Raw genomic sequence first — 20000 nt, forward strand, 5'->3', positions numbered from 1 at the left:
CACACACACAAACACATGCGCACACACACACACAAACACATGCGCACACACACACACAAACACATGCGCACACACACACACACAACACACATGCGAACACACACACAAACAACATGCGCACACACACACACAAACCATATGCGCACAACACACAACACAAACAACATGCGCACACACACACCACAAACACATGCGCACAACACACACACACACAAACACATGCGCACACACACACAAAAACCAACATGCGCACACACACAAAACACATTGCGACACACCACACAAACACATGCGCACACACACACACAAACACATGCGCACACCACACACACACAAACAACATGCGCACACACACACACACAAACACATGCGCACACACACACACACAAACACATGCGCACACACACACACAAACACATGCGCACACACACACACAAACACATGCGCACACACACACACAAACACACGCGCACACACACACACACAAAACACATGCGCACACACACACACAAACCATGCGCACACCACACACAAAAACATGCGCACACACACACAAACACAAAAACACATGCGCACCACACACACACAAACACATGCGCACACACACACACAAACACATGCGCACACACACACACAAACACATGCGCACACACACACACAAACACATGTGCACACACACACACACAAACACATGCGCACACACACACACACAAACACATGCGCACACACACACACACAAACACATGCGCACACACACACACACAACACATGCGCACACACACACACACAAACACATGCGCACACACACACACAAACACATGCGCACACACACAAACACACCAGTATTACTAACACACTCACACTCACACTTGCACTTATGTTTTTTTTACTCTAGGCACAAGGCCTGAAATTTTAGGGGAGGTGGGGGCAGTTGATTAGATCGACCCCAGTATGCAACTGGTACTTAATTTATCAATCCCTAAAGGATGAAAAGTAAAGTCGACCTTGGTGGAATTTGAACCCAGAACGTAAAGACAGACGAAATACTGCTAACCATTTCGCCCTGCATGCTCAATACCTTCAGTATATTACAGATAAAAGTCATCTGTTTGTGTAACTTATTTATACACACAGACATTTATGTCTGCTTGATTATTCACATACAAATATATATTTTTCACTCACTCTCTGATATGCACACATGTGCTCATTGGTTTACACTGAGTACTGACCCCTTTTCAGCCTATTGACCACAGAACTTCACTGATGGTTGTCGAGTCCTGTCTTCTGTTAATTATTTCTTTTATCTATGTTGGGTTTACTTTAAGATCTTCCTAATGCAGGCTTTTCCTTCATCATTCAGAATCTCTGCTCTAATTCTCTTTTGAATTTATGTGTTATTTAGTGAACCCCTTTTCTAATTCTCTCTCAGAGTATATGTGTGATTTAGTCCACTTATGTGTGCGTGTGTGTATGTGTGTACATCATCATCATCATCATCGTTTAATGTCCGTTTTCCGCGCTAGCACGGGTTGGACGGTTCGACCGGGGTCTGGGGAGCCAGGGGCTGCTCCAGGCTCCAGTCTGATCTGGCAGTGTTTCTACAGCTGGATGCCCTTCCTAACGCCAACCACTCCGCGAGTGTATTGGGTGCTTTTTACGTGCCACCTGCACAGGTGCCAGAGGGGTCTGGCATCGGCAACGATCGGTTCATACATGTATATGTATAAATGTGGTCAAAGAGGATGCTCTAGAACAAAGCAACAAGATAAATAAAGACTTGAGTTACAGAAAGATTTATAGCACAAATAATTAAGAAAATTAGAAAATAATTAAGAACAAATTCAACAGTGAATACTGAAATCCCCTTTTTTAGCAGGTCTTAACCCTTTCGTTACCAACCCGGCTAAAACCGGCTCTGGCTCTTTAGTACAAATGTCTGGTTTTCAAAAGTTTTGAATTAAAATCTTCCACCAAACCTTAGTCACAATTTATGTCCCTAACTCTAGCTTAATGATAACGATGTTATTTTACTTAATTCTTTGTTATATTTAACATAATTGGAAGAAACACTGTGCATCTCAAAATAAATTCAGTAACGAAAGGGTTAAACTTGTCCACTATTGCCTAAAGAACTACAATAAACAAGTGGGAGCAAAGAATCAAGTAATGATAGACACCTACCTGCCCACTAAAATCTTATCTGAAGTCACTGCTTAATAGCACCATCTCTATACATGGCTTACATAACAACTACACAATGTTAATCTGTACTTTGTTTTCTTGGTGACCTAAACACCAGCAGGTGTGGTACCCTGTCAATGCTTTCTGCAGGTCAATTAAAGCTCACTATACTGGCTTGCTTGTCACTAACAACTTTTCCAGTATTTATTTCATTTGGAAGAGAGCAGAACAGGTGTATTTATGTATCTGTATATAATTATATATATATCTATATGTATGTATGTATGTATGTATGAATGTATGTATGTATGTATGTATGTATGTATGTATGTATGTATGTATGTATGTGTGTATGTGTGTATGTATGTATGTATGTATGTATGTATGATGTATGTATGTATGTTTATATGTACACACACACCATATAGGCACTGGAGTGGTTGTGTGGTAAGAAGCTTGCTTCCCAACCACATGGTTCTGGGTTCAGTCCCACTGCGTGGCACCTTAGGCAAGTGTCTTCTACTATAGCCTTGGGTTGACCAAAGCCTTGTGAGTGGATTTGGTAGATAGAAACTGAAAGCTGCCCATTCTATATGTATATGTTTGTGTCCCCCACCATTGCTTGACAACCGATGTTGGTGTGCTTACATCCCCATAACTTAGCAGTTCAGCCAAAGAGATTGATATAATAAGTACTAGGCTTACGAAACATCAGTCCTGGGATCAACTTGTTTGACTAAAAGCAGTGTCCCAGCATGGCTGCAGTCAAATGATTGAAACAAGTAAAGGAATAAAGGAATATATATGTACATATATATATATATATATATATGTCTGTGTGTCTCTACATGTGTGTAAATGTGTGTTTGTGCTAGTATCCACTTGTTTTGACATTGGTTGATAATTGCTTGCAGGTATCACAGTCATACAGGTGATATCTTTCAATTCCAATCTTCTGAGAAAACTTGTCTAGCTATGGAGAAATGTTACCTTATCTACAAACAGGGGAAGGTTGGCAACAGGAAGGGTACCCAGCTAATGAAATTTTGGTTCCATGAATTTCATATGATTCATGTAAACATGGTAGAGTGGACATTAAAATGATGATGATGGCATACACATATTGTACATGTACAAATAAATGAATTAAATCATGCATATATTGAGAAAGAGAGAGAGAGAGAGAGAAAGAGAGAGTTGACTTAAATGGAAATACCCTCAAGTACTCTTCATTCCCTTCTCTGCATTCCCCCCTCCTCCCATGGGGTCGTTTATTGGTTTGACCATATCATGGTCCTACGTACACTTTTGTTGATTCTTTTGTTCTGAAACATCTGCCATGGTTAGGAAATAAAGAAAGAGATAAGTAGTAGTTATCCTTTATCATAGGAACAAGCTGAAAGATAAACCTGAACTCAGCTGGTAGTACTTAGTTGATTCTGCTATTTATTTCTTGTTTGTTTTAACTTTGTATTATCAAAAGCTTCTAGTATTTTCATCAAAGAAGGGATTTATTATTAACATGATGATGATCATCGTCATCATCACCACTATCATTATCATCTTCATTGTCATGACTGTTGTCATCATCGTCGTCATCATCATCATCATCATGGATTGTATAATGGTTCTTAATATTGAAATCAAATTTTCTTGTTTCAATAGTGTTCCCTAATGATATATTTTTACCATTGTTTTTCTTGTTTTATTGCCATTATTATTACTATTATCATTATTATTACTTAATTAATTAATCAAATAATTAATTGATTAATTAATTAATTATAAGTTGCTGTATGCAATGAGTGATACCATATACATATACACTTACAGACCTACACAATCATACAGATGCAAATACATATATCTCCCCCGTCATCATCAACATAGTCATATATGAAGATAGTGAAAAGATGAACTCGTATATAAATTATATATAACACTCATGTATATATTGTTTCTGTCTACTAGATCCACCCACAAGAATTGGTTGATCCTGAGCTATAATAGAAGGCACTTAACCAGACTATCAAACTACTTGGTTGAGAAGTGAAACTCTTAACTGCATAACAACATATATATATATATATATATATATATATATATATATAGTGCATATATATATATAGTGACAATTTACAAAAAATAAACAACAAAAATAGGTGTGTAAACAACAAACAGATGTATTAGTTTAACAATTGGGAAGTGAGAAAGTCTTTTACTTTTTGAGCCTACGCTCTCTGACAGAAAGAAACACAGAAATAAGCAGAGAGAGAAAATGGAAAAAGGTTTAGTGGCTAGTGAACTATCAAGGCGAATGTATATATATATGTGTGTATATATATATGTATATATACATGCATATATATAGATATAGATAAATATATATACATATGTATGTATATAGATATAAACACACACACACAGACACACACACACACATATATATATATATATATATATATATATATATATATATATAACGATAAACTTACTTGGAAATGGATGCATGGCATTTAATCAAATAGTATAAATAATCTGTATATATATGCATATATATATATATATATACATATATGCGTACAGAATGTCACCAACAGTAAACAACGTGAAATACAAGACCAAACAAGACAAGTAACTTAAAGATCAACCTTCATCAGTTGTCGGCTGTCTATCTACTCCTCTGCTCAAAATATATATATATGTGTGTGTGTGTATATATATATGTATATATATGTGTGTGTGTGTATATATATATATATATATATATAAGGCAAATAAGAAAATGGAGAGGATAAACAATCAACAAACATCAGCCTGTAAACATTTAATTATATCTATTTATTAATTGATTACAATTATATGAATAAGTAATCCAAATAAAACAAATGAAATAAGCAAATAAATAAGTAAATAAATAGATAAATTAAAATAAACGAATAAGAATAAATGATTTTGGTCTCTCTGATGTAGCCTTGTGGTTCAACCATTCTCCAACCCCTGTCCAATGTTTGTTCAACCTTTGTATAATTACTGGCATGATGTGGCAAACTTGGAAGATTGGGCAACCCCATGGTAGAAACACCTGTAAGTGTTTAGTATTTGTACACTCATTTATTCTTATTTGTTTATTTTTATTTATTTATTTATTTACTTATTTATTTATTTGCTTATATCATTCGTTTATTTGGATCACTTATACATGTGATTGTAATCAATGCACGTAAAAAGCACCCACTACACTCACGGAGTGGTTGGCGTTAGGAAGGGCATCCAGCTGTAGAAACATTGCCAGATAAGACCGGAGCCTGGTGCAGCCTTCTGGCTTCCCAGATCCCCAGTCGAACCGTCCAACCCATGTTAGTATGGAGAACGGACGTTAAACGATGATGATGATGATGATGATGATGATATAATTGAATGTTTACAGGCTGATGTTTGTCGATTGTTTAAGCTCTCCATTTTCTTATTTGCCTTATAAATCCTGGGTAAATTTCTGCTTTACTCCCACCCATACCTAGTATTCAATTGTGATATTGCCTTGCAATAGTAAGCACTTGGATATAAATATGTAGGTATAACATCCAGTAGTATATTAGATATTTACTATCCCTTAGATGGTTACTTAACCTCTAGCTCATACACACACGCACACACACACACACACACACACACACACACACACACACACACACACACATATATATATATATATACATACATATATACATATACATATATATATACACACACACACACGTGTATTTATACATATTCACGCATACATACATATATGAGTGTGTGTGTACGTGTAAATGAAATAATATCTATATCTATATCTATCTATCTTTCTATCTATCTATCTATCTCTCTCTCTCTATATATATATATATATGTATGTAGGTATGTATATATATTTATATATATATATATGTATACACACATATATATATTCCACTTCATGGCACCTTGTTATCTTTTTGTATGCCAGATTATTTTCGCCATACTGTCAATTCCCTCAAAATGAGACAACAATTACATCATCATCTACAGCAATGGGGAGTATTTCTTCGATACTTGGAAGCAACTCAATTGATGACTGTTTTTATCTTACAAATTACTGACTTACTGCTGATGCATGCATGTTAACCTTTATCAACGTGGTTATTATGTAATGGAACGATGATAACCTTATGCCGCAAATAGCTGCCATTTTGAAATATATTTTGCTCAGTGTATGTTTTACTTGTTAGCAACATGCTAGTGGCTGAACGAAACAAATATTTTACAATATGCAATATCAACTAAATTTGATGATAATGATGGTGTGAATGATATTGTTTTTGTTAAGCATTAGTAATAGAGTTTAGTTTATTGTATGCTACAAACAAAACTTTACACCATCAATTTCTCTCAATCCTGCGCTTTCCCAATCTTGAAGTCATATGTCAATTATCAAATTAGATAAATCTCTCTGTCTCTTTCTGTCCATCTGTGTCACCTTATATCCTTTCCTCTTCACTGTCTCTCACACTCGGACATTTCTTGTCTTTGAATCTATTTTTCTGCCTACCAGTATGGCTGTCTGTCTATCTGTACGTGTTTATGTACACACACACTCACACACACATACACGCTTTTCCTCTCTTTCTCTCTCCCTCTCTCTCTCACACATCTGTCAGCTTAACGATGTCTGTTCCTCAAACCAGCCAGCCAGCCAGCCAGCCAGACAAACCAGCCTTCTACTTGTCTCTATTTCCCTCTCTCTTGCCAGAACCATTCTGTCATAACCATAAATTTTTTGCCTGTAATTTTAATTGTTCTTATGGTTATTGCATCTTTAGGTCCTAGACAACACAAACACAAATGTGGAACAAGCAATTAATATTGAGAGATAATATAGATAAATAGCTGCCTATGGATGGATATACATAGATAATTCTGAGTGTACATGTGTATGTACAAAGCCACAAGAGTAGCTATGTGAGTAAGAAGCTTCTTTCCCAGCCATGTATGTTAAGGTTCAAATCACTGCATTGCACATTGGACAAGTGTCTTCAACAATAGCCTCAGGGTGATCAAAGAATTTAGAAAACAGAAACTAAACGAAGCCCATCTGTCTATCTATCTATCTATCTATCTATCTATCTATCTATCTATCTATCTATCTGTCTGTCTGTCTGTCTGTCTGTCTGTCTGTCTGTCTGTCTGTCTGTCTGTCTGTCTGTCTGTTTGTCTGTCTGTCTGTCTGTTAGTCCGTCTGTGTGTGTGTGTGTGTTTATTAAGTTCATGACAATTTCTTGCTCTCTTCCTTGTCATTTATTTAAACTCATACTACTCGCTATACTTGACAAGTACTTTTTTCTGAAGCACATACATAAGGTTATTAGTTTCAGATTTTGGCACACAATCAGCAGCTTTGGGGGTAGAGAGTAAGTTGATTACATCGACCCCCAGCGCTCAACTGGTACTTATTTCAGTGACCCCCAAAAGGATGAAAGTAAAATATACGTATGTGTGTGTACGCGTGTGTGTGTGTATTTGTGTGTATCCTTGTTTTGGTATCATGTAATAATTGTAAACGAGCATCATGGTCATACAAGCAATGTTATTCATTTCTAGTCTTCTATGTCTGGCTCTGGAGAAATTTTAATTTCCTTGAAAACAGGTGAAGGCTTATGAATGGAAGAGCATCTGGGTGTAAAAAATCTACTTCAACAAATTCTGTCTGATCCCTGCGACCGTACAAATGGGTGTAAAAAATCTACTTCAACAAATTCTGTCTGACCCCTGCGAGCGTACAAATGGGTGTAAAAAATCTACTTCAACAAATTCTGTCTGATCCCTGCGAGCGTACAAAACTAAATATTAAATGATGATGATGATGATGATGATGATATGTCCATATACACTCACACATGTATATGCACACACACATATATCTAAACATGAATTTATGTAATACATATATATATAGGGTGTGATGGGTAAATTGTCATCATTTTATATTTTTAATTTCATGCATTGTTTGTTTTTGATTTTGTCATCTACACGTTTGGGCAGCACCATGACGCAATTTGCTCTGCCAGAAATTTAGAAACAACATGCTGTACTGCTTGGTATTTGTGCTGGAAGCTCCAATATGAACATTTCAGAGTGTTTGGGTGTCAGTCTGAGGACATGTACCAAGAGTGATAAAAATCAAACATCCACTTGGAGTGATCACTAGTGATAGCGACGTTATGCCTCCATTCATCTTCCCACACAGCCTCAGACTCAACATGGAGGCCTACATCAAGTGCTTGGAGGAGATAGAGCTTCATGGGTCAAGAGGGTGGCTGCTGGAAGACCCTATGTCTGTCAGCAGGACTCTGTACCATGCCACACAAGGAGAAGAACCCAGACATGGCTGTCACAATTTCTGTGACCACTTCACCTCTAACATTTGGCCACCTAACTCCCCAGACTGCAACCCCCTTGATTATTATGTGTGGGGCATAGTGAGTGAGAGACCAACAAAACTCCTGGTAACACCAAAGAGGAACTGAAGACAAGGATTATGGCAGTAGTCACCCAACTTAAACAAGGAGACTGTCCAGAGGGGTTGCAGGAGATTCCGAAGTTGTCTGGAGGCTGTAGTTGAAGACAATAGCGATATAATTGAATAAATTTACTCTTTAGTATTTCAAGATATTTTTATGTAATTTTGGTAAATATATCTGTTAAAATGAGATGTCAGTGATATTTTCATTTTTGCGTAATTTAGATGACAATTTATTCACTGCACCATATATATATGTATATTTGTATGTATGGTGTGTGAATGTGAGCATGTGTGTGCATGCATGTAGTTGTAATAATGAAGTCAAACCAAATAGTGGTATTCTGAAATTATTGTGCATATGTGTGTGTGTATATATATATATATATATATATATATATATACACATATGTGTGTGTATATATATATATACACATATGTGTGGTGTGTATATATATATATATATATACACATATGTGTGTGTGTGTGTGTGTGTGTGTATATATATATATATACACATATATATATATATAAAATGTATATGTGTATGCCTTAATCCATGTATTCATATCTGTATGTATATGTACACATAGATATCCTTGCATTTAATGAAGATTGTTCATGTACTGCTCTGTCCTCTCTACCATTCACACTTTTCTTGTCTAATGTCATTGAAAGGTCAATTGGTCTTGTGGGGAGTTGGAATTATTACTTTCTGTGTGTCTGTCAGTCAGTCTGGCTTTCTGTTTTATCTGTCATTCTTTCATTTGCATCACTTTTCATTGAGTTATCAGTTTCACCTGAAAAGCTTGTTTTTCATCTTGCACTTCAATCTTTACAGTATGACCACACCACATTATAGTTTCAATTGAAGTTGGGTTGCTCTATCTGACTAACATTTCTATTATCTGTCTTAAACTTTCATTATAATTAACTCTTTCCTCCCTTCAGTCTCTGCATCCCTGTATTTTCCTCTGCACTCATCTATCCAAAATAGTCGCTTGTCAGCGTTATTATATACACATGCACACACACAACTATTTATTAAGAATAATCATATGCATACATAAATATATAAGCAATTAAGTGTACAATATGATACATGTGTGTGTATACAAGTGTACATAGACATGCACACACACATTAGCATCCTTCTGAGCACATGTTATATATGTGTGACACAATTATATAACGAACATGACATTTTGCCAGGGACACTACTTGAAACAGGCAGGTATCCTTTCCAGAAGAAGAGGTGTTTCTCACCCTATTAATGGCATTAAAACAACCAAAGTAGAGCAATGGTCCTTTGTAGCTATTGCAAGCTAAACAATAATGATACAAGTGTTCTTGTATCAATGATACACACACACACACATACACACATATCTATTCACACAAACACACATATACACACACATTCACACACATACACTTACCTTCTTTATGAGTTGAAACTCAAGCTATGCTCCATTTTTTGAAAGCCCTCTTTCTCTTTCTCAATTTGTGCTTTACATATAAACACATTTAATATATATTCTTTCGTGAGAAAGAAATTCATCTCTACATCAACATACACTTCTTACTGGCATTGATATATGATTCGTATGTGTATCAGAATATATGCATAGAAGCAACTGGAAGCCACTCCAGTGTCCTTTTCCATTCAAAAGCTTATTGATACTTTATCTACAGTAACAGTGGGATACATTTTTTTAAAAAAATCAACAGCATTCAAAATATGCATCTGTATTTGTGTGCATTTCTGTGTGCAAGTGTGTGTCTGTGAGTCTTTATAAATAAATGAAAGAGATTAATCAGCAGAGCATTGATTGTAATATTAATTTCTTTCTTTTTTTTTATTTCAGCCTACTGTATATATGCATGGAAGGTGTATAAATATTCCTGAAAGACTTCCTGAAAGTGATAGGCTTTATTACACATGTAAGTTCAAACTTTCACCTTGTGGTTGTCAAATATTGTTGAAGGAAAAAAATAATTCCATGTAATATTCATTCCTTTTTTCAATGTTGTTGTTGTTGTATAATGTCAAAGAAATAATCTGAGTCGTATAACTAAAAATAAATAGATAAGTTGTTTATTGACTATGTTGTTTAGATTTTTCTGGTTTTGACTTTGGTTACAATTCTTGGGCTCAGGGCATATTCATCAGTTCCTTATTGCTGTCACTTCTGTCAACTTTATAATCCATCTCCATAAAATCTTGTCTTGTTCAGTAAATGGAATTCAGTAATTATTCGTGTAGAATAAGAAATTTAGTAGGTAGTTGAGTACCAGACTTTATAAAACTATTTATGGCCTTCTTTCTGCAGTTGTCCATAGATTTTGTTTTGTTATCTCTTTAGTGCTACTGGAACAAATTGACTGATTATGTGATACATTCATTTCTCTCTCCATCATTTTTTGTATCACAAATTTCTTCAGTGTGAAAAAAAGTAAAAAACAGCCCACAAGCAAAACCCTCACAAAGCCCACCTAAACATGATATATTGTGAAGTGCTAATATATTGCTAAGTGTTGATATGACTTGTTATGCATGTACATCTATGTTGTTAGAATTGTCTGTTATTGATGTTGTGTTTTGTATTTTGCTAATGTTTGATAATTTTTTACTATAACTTTTTTTTTACTTTTTAAGTTTTTTCTTTTTTAATTATTATTAAGGGTAGTGAGTGTTTCTAGTGTTGCATATGACATAAGGAATTGTATTTATTTTAATCTATACTGCAATGGGCCTTAAGAATTTCTCAGAGCTTAAATTTTTTTTTTTGTAACTAATTTTTCTGAACCCATGATATCTACAAAAGTATTAAATAATGTTTTGTTAAAATTAGCTCTCTCTCTCTCTCTCTCTCTCTCTCTCGCCCTCTTCCTCTCTCTCTTAATATATATTCAGATCCAGTTTATCATTAATGTGTGCGTTAATAATCTTATTTTTTTGCGGAAAATAAAGGCATTGAAAATGATTATAAGTAGAATGCTAGGGCAAGAGTATATACTTATACTGGTTCCGGACTGTGAGCTATGGCTCAGGGACATCTTAACAGGCCCACAAACAAGGCAATGCACTGGAGTCCATGAGCTCCTGAACAACTGCCTTGTGTGATCATGTCTTAATTCAACACTACTGCTCTAACTATGCTGAGATAGTGCCAACACAGTATCAATATGTAGCATTAACTATCTCATCTTTCAGTTAAATCCTGTCGAAGTTAATCTTTACTACAACCAACCTTACAGGGTTGATAATCTAAGCAGCAGTAATGTACTGCACCAGTTCAGGATATTTAAAAAGTACTTGAAAAATTAATAAAAAATAGCAACAGCAAAAAAGAAATGCAAATTAGAATAGAGAAATTGGCATGGCAATGTAAAGTTGGAAAAAAACAATGTATCTTATTTGATACTGAGAATTTACAAATAAGGAAAGTAATATAATCAATTCTGCTTCACTTTTATCAAGTACCCCATGTGTATAGCAGAGGAACCCAATATTTTCTGGTACTATTACTCTCTACTCTTTTACTTGTTTCAGTCAATTGACTGTGGCCATGCTGGAGCACCGCCTTTAGTCGAGCAAATCGACCCCGGGACTTATTCTTTGTAAGCCCAGTACTTATTCTATTGGTCTCTTTTGCCGAACCGCTAAGTGACGGGGACGTAAACACAACAGCATCGGTTGTCAAGCAATGCTAGGGGGACAAACACACACACACAAACACACACACACACATATATATATACATATATACGACAGGCTTCTTTCAGTTTCCGTCTACCAAATCCACTCACAAGGCATTGGTCGGCCCGGGGCTATAGCAGAAGACACTTGCCCAAGATGCCACGCAGTGGGACTGAACCCGGAACCATGTGGTTGGTTAGCAAGCTACTTACCACACAGCCACTCCTGCGCCTAATATTATCTAACATTTTAGATTAATGACCAGGGATTTTTTTTCATTTTCTTGTCTCAATAATTTATAAATTATCTAAACCTAATCTAATTCATCTAGACTTTTATAATAGGATATATTGTTCCCCAGTTATTAAATGAAGTTAATGAAGCAACTTTTCTAATGCTACAAATTTGGGAAGAGGGACCACCACCACCACCACCACCATCGTTACTATTACCCAGTGAGGTAATCACTCTATAGTTGCAAGACCTACAAGAAATAGCAGTAAAAACTTCACCCAAATTTAATCCTACCTTCTTAGAAAGGTAGAATACATTATCTAATATAATACTAGATATACATATCAAACTTGAAAGAAAGACATGAGGGTCACGGTTGGAACTTCTTTGGTCATGTGTCTTATTGAAGAAGGTGGTGGTGATCAGAAAAACAATATTTGAAGGCATTTCCTCATTCTCAACCAATTTGGAGATTTCTTTTCTTTCTTTTCTTAATGTTTTCTGATTTATTCTATGCTTATTTTGTATAACACTTTTTTTTCTTACTGCACTGTGGGACATGAGATAAATACAGTTTTGGTTCTAGAGATGGTAGATGTTGGGGTTGGGGGTTGGGTTGAAAATCACTAATGTACATTTGTTCATAATAAAAATTTTAAAAAATGGAAAACAGAGAAGAAAAGACAGACATAGAGCTAAGTCACCTCTTGATTCAAGTATAAACTTGTGTAAACATTGCATGGATGATAAAAATTATTTACAAATAAAACTCACTGCTCTACCTCAACTGTAGTTTTGTTCTGAAATAGAGTTAAGTGTATTTATGAACATATTTCTTCTTAGTCATACACATTGCCGGCAGCTTTCACTTTGGGGAGCAGTGATCTCTCTCTCTCTCTCTCTCTCATATCTAGGCTGCAGTGAATATCTTTAAATCCATTCTGCTATTATTTGGCATTACATGCAACAAGATAGCTTCCTTTTCTTCTTCTGAAATATCTAGAAGGAGTGTATTAGAAGTCCCTTTCAATTCATATTTTACTCTTTCTAACATTCTTCTCATTGATAAAAGGATTTCATGAACACGTTTCTATGTATGTGTGTGTAAATATATTTATATGTATATATGTATGTAAATATGTATAGTATGCATGTGAATGTATAAACATATTTGTATATATGTGTGTGTATATATATATATTTATAGATGTATATGTAAACATTTTGCTTGAGTAAATACATACATATATGTAAGTGTACATTCATGTATGTGTGTATGTGTGTGTGTGTGTGTGTGTGTGTGTGCGTGTGTGTGCACGTGAAATTCTCAAAAGAGCAACTTGCTTGCCTGTAAAGTAGGCTATGAAAAACTCTGTACTTACCATTTATCTGTAATGCATTTTTATTTTTCTTCACCCTCACATCCATACAAGTATGATTTTTCTGCTTGAAAAATATATCTTTTACAAACATGGTTTATTTTTCAATTTACCAATCAAAACTTCTCACTAGGGGTTGTCCTATAGAATATTCAAGAGAAAAGTGTTTGAAGCACCTGTTCTCACATTTCAGTCATTCAGAAAAGTTTTTAAAAACCGAAATGGAATGCTTATAAAAGGTTTCATGTTGAAAAGATTGCTAGTGCATATATATTTATATGTATATAGGAAATATATCTTTTCACCTCTCTTTAAAAGTAATTTAAACATTTTTACATTATAACTAGTTGCATGCAAAGTGAAGCGTTTCAACGGATTCTCTAGCTTTCTGAAAATTATCAGTTAGCATATATATATATATGTATATGTGTGTATATATATATATATATATATATATATATGTGTGTGTGTGTATATATGTATATATATGTGTATATATGTATATATATATATATATGTATATATATATATATATATATATATATATGTTATGCCTTTAACAGACACACACATACAAGTACACATGCAATGCATACGTACACACACACACACAATCACAAATACATTCTTGCCCACACACACACACACATATATATATATAACTATATAAATATACATATATACGTGTATAACTATACATATATACAATCATACATACATATGTATATAATGCACATACACACACACACACACATATATATATATATATATACATATATGAATAAATATATATATGCATATTTGCACCTGAGCACTGTATGCAATACTTTCGAATATTATTGCTTTTTACATGCACATATATATGCATACATAAGTGTCTACACACACACATACATATACAGACACACTCATATATAAATGCATGTTTACACACACACACATGTATATATACACACACCTACAAACATACTTATGATGATGAAGAGAATTTTTCTGTATCAGTTTGATTTGGTATATGTGTGAGTGTGTTGTATTTTGTTGGCTAATTTAAAAATGCATCTAAACATTTAAGCTACTGAAAAATAATAAAAATAAGCAACCACAACAAAGCAGTGGAGAATGCAGTGCTGTTGGTGAGGTTGGTGGGGAAGATGATTACAACAAAAGCATCAGCTATGTAGATATTGATGTTGATGATGATGATGATGATGTTAATAATAATTTACCTGCAAAGGGATCAACTGAGTGTAAACTATTTGATAAGTTATATTTCATATTTCAATCCTAAACCACCCAACACTTAGACTTATTCACTCCCATGAAAACTAAAAGACATGTATCTATTAATGCACAAATCTTAGGATACACAGGCCTTTACACATGCCTATGGATTCCTTAACCCTTTAGTGTTTGCCTTATTCTGCCAAAACTAATGCTTTTTTATCCACATTGTTTTGAACTAATCATGCATTATCTTGTAGTTATGAGATTTTGATGAGGTAGTTGTTAATTTTTAAGATGATATTGTAGGGTTGGTGTAAGAGACCAGATATGGCCAGTTTGAACATAGAACAAGCAGAATACTTTTGGCTGGATATGGCCGGTTTAAATGCTAAAGGGTTAAACTGTGTGCATATTTGAAGTACACAAACACACACATGCTCATAGACAGTCATAAATTCCTAAATTGGCAGATATATTAATAATATAATAATAAAATGCACATTCATGCACACACATACATGCACAAATACCTACAATTACATTCACAACATGTACAAAACAAAACAAAAATCATTCACATGCATACAAATATAAACTCACAGGTTTAAATCTCCTATATTTATACTATGCAATTCTTAAAAGCACATAAAAAGCACCCACTACACTCACGGAGTGGTTGGCGTTAGGAAGGGCATCCAGCCGTAGAAACTCTGTCAGATCAGACTGGAGCCTGGAGCAGCCCCTGGCTTCCCAGACCCCGGTCGAACCGTCCAACCCATGCTAGCGCGGAAAACGGACGTTAAACGATGATGATGATGATGATGCACTCGCCAAGTTCATTGAGAAGAGCACCCTACTGCTCTTCTTTAATAACACTGGGCAGGCAATTTTCCTGTTTGGTGGCTATGGTGAAAGAGGTTATATTAAATGAAATTAAATAATGATTAAAATGATAGAATGCAAAAATTTTTAATTATTCATTAGTTACAGGCACATTAAGCAACAATGATTAAAATAAGCTGTGTACATTTATATTTAACATGTTCATTTACACTCAAATATGGGAAAACTTCCACTGAGAAAAGAAATTTTTCCTATTTGTATTACTTATATGCCCTTATTTTCATGTCCCCTTTCTTTTTACTCATCATCACATTTCATTATATTATAGCTCTAATCATTAATTCATTCCATTTTTACCAAACTTTGCAAAATACTTTGCATGGAAAAAATATTTTCATATTTGCGAGTTATCTAAAATGCCAAGCTGGCGGAATCGTCAGCATGTTAGACAAAATACTTCACAGCATTTTTTCTGGTACTTTACAGTCTGAGTTCAAAGTCCACCATAGTTGATTTTGCCTTTCATCCTTTTGAGGCCAGTAAAATAAGTACCAGGCATGCACTGGGGTCAATGTAATAAAGTTCCCCCATCCTGCTAAGATTTCACACCTTTTGCTCATAGGAGGCAGGATTATATTTGTGAGTTAAGCACAACTAAAAAATCATTATTAAATACATGTATAAGTGCAGGAGTGGCTGTGCAGTAAGTAGCTTGCTTACGAACCAAATGGCTCTGGGTTCAGTCCCACTGTGTGGCATCTTGGGCAAGTGTCTTCTGCTATAGCCTCGGGCTGACCAAAGCCTTGTGAGTGGATTTGATGGACGGAAGCTGAAGGAAACCTGTTGTCTATGTGTGTGCGTGTGTGTGCCTGTCTTTGTCCACCCCCCTATCATCGCTTGACAACCAATGCTGGTGCATTTATGTTCCCTGTAACTTAGCAGTTCAGCAAAAGAGACCAATAGAATAAGTACTCAGCTTACAAAGAATTAAGTCCTGGGGGTTGATTTGCTCGATTAAAGGCAGTGCTCCAGCATGGCCATAGTCAAATGACAAACAAATAAAAGAATAAAAGGATATACATGCATGTATATACATAAACGCATACATGCATCAAAACACATGCCAACAACCACATGTGCATGTGTATATACATACACATGCATACATGAATAGAGTGCATACATACATTTATACAGTCACTCACATCAATACACATTGGTAACCTGAAACTGATACCACTCATTTACTGGGTAGAAATTGTTTTATCTAAGGACTAACTGCAATTGAAAGAAGGCACAAGAAGTATGTTATATTTGGGACACTGATACACATACACTAATACTATATATATATATATATACACACATATACATACATATATATATATATTAATAAATAAAACATATGCATATATATAAACATATATGTACGTACCTACCTCTACATGTACATATACACGCATATATGAGTACAGGACACCAAAAAGATGTCGAACACAATGAGAAACGAAAACATAGACACAAACCCAAGGAACTGGACATTTTTTTAAACAACAAAAAATAGAGTACAGGACAATTAACACAAAGAAAAAAACCCTTTCTTCAGTCGCTATGGTTTCATCTACTCTACGTTTCGAATATATATATATATATATATATATATATATATATATATACTCATTCTAACATCCACTTTCTCATGCTAGTAAGGGGCAAGACAGGATTCATTCACCAAGGCAGATTTTCTATGGCTAGATACCCTTATATACATATCTATACATACTCAGATACATATATAATACAAACACAAGTACACATGTGTATGCATGTATATACATGTGTGTGCGTGTGCGTGTGTGTGTGTGTGTGTGTGTGTGTGTGTGTGTGTATTTTCATGTTTGTTCCTCACTGCTTTACAAACTGTTGATTTATTTATATCTCTTATTTATAATAATAATAAAAAACATTGTGTATAGTGCTCAGGTACACTACAACTTATCTAAAGTGTATGTATAATCAGGTGTAGTTTCAGCGGATTTCGGAAAGCATGAGGGCCTTAAAGGATGCAGTGTCATGGCAGTCAACAACTGAGCTCTAAGTTCAGCAAAGGAGAGTGATAAAATAAGTTCCAGACTCAAAAAGTATAGGGAAGCACTGGGATCAATTTGATTTACTAAATCCTTGCAGATAGTGCCTCAGCATGACCACTGTCCCAATCATTTAAACAAGTATACATAGATGCACACATGTACATACACACACGTACCAAGTTTAATATGCATTTACACACACACACACAAATTGTGATGTATCAATTTCATTTAGTCTTATTTTTTCTATGTGCATTGATTGGTAGAGACAAAATCTAAGGGGTAGACTTGGTTATTATAATTTGTTTACTAACATTCTATATATAACAATAAAAGGCTTGTTAATAATTAACCTAAGCTTCTGGGCCTTAATGAAGCTATCGATACTTGCTACCCAAGAGATACCCACACCCTACCAACACCCTGCTGCTGCTGCTGCTGCTGCTACTGCTTCCATTTCTGCTGTGTTCCAGGCTTGCTCTTAGGCAAAAAGAAAAACAACAAAGGAAAGAAACATGCCATTATGTAAATCAAAAAATGTTATATAAAAATGAAACAAAAAACAAAATTTATTTTTTTAGAAAATGGTTTGCATTAATGATTTGGTATGTAATATCCTGCTATGGATGATTACATTTAAGTGCTGTAATCTGAGACCTGCTCCCTCATATTCTTCCTCTCCTCTCTCTCTCTCTCTTCTCTCTCTCTCTCTCTCTATCTATCTATCTCTTCTTTTCTTCCTTTCATCCTCTCCCCCTCTTCCCCCCCTCTCTCTTTTTCTGCATACACACACACACACACACATACATAAGTATATTTTTATATTTCTTTCTTCCCTTCCCTTTTACCCTGTGTCTTCAACATTTTATTTTTGCACACCCACCTGTGGTTGTGTGTGTGTGCATACATACATACACATACATATCTGCATATTAGAAATCTTCACACATAGATTCATACACCCACATGTACATATTTGTGTACTTCTATCTTTTTTACTCTTCTTTCCTTGTATTCCCCCCTTTTCTCATTTTTAGCCCTCTGTTTTTTTTTTTTTGTTTTATACTCATTAGCCTCTATTTACATAGGTCCCTCTCTCTGTCTTTGTTTCTCTCCCTCAGCCGCCTCTCTCTATTACTCTTTCTATCTCTCTGTCTCTTTCTCTTTCTCTCTCTCTCTCTCTCTCTCAAACACCTTCCTTTCTTTGTTTTCCTCCCTCATTTCTTTTTTCCTATCTATTTTTTAAATGCTTTGCTCTCCTTCTCTGTTGCTTTAACCCCCTTCATCTCTGTTCTTGTCTGTAGCTGTGTGTGTGTGTGTGTGTGTGTGTGTGTGATGACTATTTTCTGATTAACATAACACAACATTGCAGATGATTTGGGTAAACACAGTCTTTAAATTAATGTAATTAAATTTACTTCAATTTTTATTTTGTTGATGTTTATCTTAATGAAACAGTTGTTGAGTCAAATTAAAGTATGAAATTTAAGCTTTTCCACTTTTATGCTAAATGATTATATATATATATATATATATATATATATATATATATATATATATATATACATATATATATATATATATATATATATATATATATATATGTATATATATATATATGTATATATATATATATATATATATATATATATATATATATTATATATGTATATATATATATATATAAATATGTATATATATACGTATATATATACACACACACATATATATGGATGTACACTACTTATGTGTGTGTATGTAATTTGAGGAAATTCAGTTTTCATTCAGAGTTGTAATTGTCT

At 34.6% G+C, this 20000-nt stretch overlaps 1 protein-coding gene across 1 annotated transcript in view; it reads left to right on the top strand.

The window, feature by feature from the left end:
• Nucleotides 1-10586: 10586 nt before the first annotated feature.
• Nucleotides 10587-20000, top strand: part of LOC115212047 (myoneurin-like) — a 122818-nt gene continuing 113404 nt past the window's right edge. The window contains exon 1 of the mRNA XM_029780851.2: nucleotides 10587-10669. The gene's annotated coding sequence lies outside the window, so the exon portion shown is untranslated. The remainder of the gene's footprint in view (nucleotides 10670-20000) is intronic.

The sequence above is a fragment of the Octopus sinensis genome, linkage group LG5, assembly GCF_006345805.1.
Source record: "Octopus sinensis linkage group LG5, ASM634580v1, whole genome shotgun sequence".
Taxonomy (NCBI): Eukaryota; Metazoa; Mollusca; class Cephalopoda; order Octopoda; family Octopodidae; genus Octopus; species Octopus sinensis.